General features: G+C 39.2%; 1 non-coding gene across 1 annotated transcript in view; it reads right to left on the minus strand.

Annotated features, from left to right (window-relative positions):
• Positions 1-2,445: 2,445 nt before the first annotated feature.
• TRNAR-CCU (transfer RNA arginine (anticodon CCU)) overlaps positions 2,446-2,500 on the minus strand; it is a 73-nt gene continuing 18 nt past the window's right edge. The window contains exon 1 of the tRNA in view: positions 2,446-2,500. This exon is cut by the window's right edge and continues 18 nt beyond it. This is a non-coding gene — a tRNA (tRNA-Arg).

A 2,500-nucleotide genomic window follows, 5' to 3' on the forward strand; every position in this document is an offset into this window, starting at 1 on the left:
AAGATGTAACCTGAATGAGTTTACAGTATGTACTCCACTTTATTAATGATTAGTAATGAGAAAGTGAGGACTACAAGAGTATTGGAAAAGACTTTTTCCACTCTGAATGTAAAGCAGATTGTGTGACCATTGGCCAAAAATGACCACGAAGGGACTCGAACCCTCAATCTTCTGATCCAAAGTCAGACGCCTTATCCATTAGGCCACGCAGTCATCCGCTCACCTGAGACGATTTTTATCATGTAGGTGGTATGCATGGATGGAGAACATATTATTGAAAGGTATTCAGGTTTACATCCCATAGTGTTCTTTCAGCTCTTTTCGCTGGAAGCACTTTTTTGGAATCTATATATTGAGTATTTTATGAGTACGATATGCTTTTGTTTTCCTTTTTGCATACAAACCTCTTTCCTCATGAGTTTAAAGCTCATTTGTATTCTCTACATAGCTCTGGAAGTTTCCAGACGTGGAGTGAAACTGTTTTGAAAGTAGGACAAATTGCTACTTCCTGCATATGCTAATTTTTCACACTCACATAGGTTGTATACGTTTTATGAATCCTGGCTTGGCCTATTCAAGTAGCTGAAAGCCTGTCACCACCTCTAGAAACAAGATTCACACCAATCCAATTCAAATAATTTTTTCCAAAGGAATATGTTCTGGCCGGTCGAAAATGCATCTCACAAAAATAGGCATTTAAAAATATACTTTGCAGTTTCAGAACACTAACATGACTGTGAAGTGTACACAAGTAAAATGGGACCGTTTCAAAGTAACTAATCCCTCATAAACTTCTGAGAGGAAGCATGTAATAAATCTACCTAATTTTCTGGAAAAGATAGAGGGAGGATTTTTATCACCTCAGATGGGACTCGAACCCACAATCCTTGGTTTAGGAGAGCAGTGCCTTATCCATTAGGCCACTGAGGCACACATACATACCTCTTTTCTAGAGGCATTATTTAAATGTATTCTATGGTCAGACACAGGTGTGTGCACACAGGGCATTTCTCACTTCTCTCTATAAGTAAACTTCCCATTTTCATCCTCTTCCATCCCCGACTTTAACGCTCTCTTCTATGCTATAATGGAGACTTTGCAATTTTAGAAAGTGGAGAGAAATTGGAGAACCACTTTCGACTCCACACTTCTTCTTCACTTACTTCTTTTCTCAATATACTGGGCTTAGAAAATGGTATCAAGCCATCCTTATCATCAGCAGGACACGGAAAGAGGCACCAAGTCTCCTAACCAAGTTCAACCAAACTCTGCAACTTAACCATTGCACTACAAATTAGGCAACGGGGGCATCAGCAAAGGCAGCCAATGTGCCGATCCTTTATACATTTTGTGTAGTACTTTTCTTACTCGGAGGCAAAATCAGCACTTTAACTGCCCACATCATACAGATTTTACCAATGTAGCACTCTATGCACACATAGGCACACACCTTGCAGTTCTTCTACACACACTTAAGCTAAAAACCCATTCTGTCACGTCAAAATTCTGCTAACCTATTACATATTCAGTGCGTCGGCATAGAAGCACTTTTTAATGCCACTAAAATGCACAAGTAGTTAGACTGAAGATGCAACCTGAATGAGTTTACAGTATGTACTCCACTTTATTAATGATTAGTAATGAGAAAGTGAGGACTACAAGAGTATTGGAAAAGACTTTTTCCACTCTGAATGTAAAGCAGATTGTGTGACCATTGGCCAAAAACGACCACGAAGGGACTCGAACCCTCAATCTTCTGATCCGAAGTCAGACGCCTCATCCATTAGGCCACGCGGTCATCCGTTCACCTGAGATGATTTTTATCATGTAGGTGGTATGCATGGATGGAGAACATATTATTGAAAGGTATTCAGGTTTACATTCCATAGTGTTCTTACAGCTCTTTTCGCTGGAAGCACTTTTTTGGAATATATATATTGAGAATTTTATGAGTACGATATGCTTTTGTTTTCCTTTTTGCATGCAAACCTCTTTCCTCATGAGTTTAAAGCTCATCTGTATGCTCTACATAGCTCTGGACGTTTCCAGACGTGGAGTGAATCTGTTTTGAAAGCAGTACAAATTGCTCCTTCCTGCATATGCAAATTTTTCACACACACATAGGTTGTATAAGTTTTATGAATCCTGGCTTGACCTATTCAAGTAGCTGAAAGCCTGTCACCACCTCTAGAAACAAGATTCACACCAATCCAATTCAAATCATTTTTTCCAAAGGAATATGTTCTGGCCGGTTGAAAATGCATCTCGCAAAAATAGGCATTTAAAAAAATACTTTGAAGTTTCAGAACACTAACATGACTGTGAAGTGTACACAAGTAAAATGGGACCGTTTCAAAGTACCTAATCCCTCATAAACTTCTGAGAGGAAGCATGTAATAAATCTACCTAATTTTCTGGAAAAGAAAGAGGGAGGATTTTTGTTATCACCTCAGATGGGACTCGAACCCACATTCCCTGGCTTAGGAGGCCAGTGCCTTAT

This window comes from Triturus cristatus, chromosome 4_1 (assembly GCF_964204655.1).
Source record: "Triturus cristatus chromosome 4_1, aTriCri1.1, whole genome shotgun sequence".
Taxonomy (NCBI): domain Eukaryota; kingdom Metazoa; phylum Chordata; class Amphibia; order Caudata; family Salamandridae; genus Triturus; species Triturus cristatus.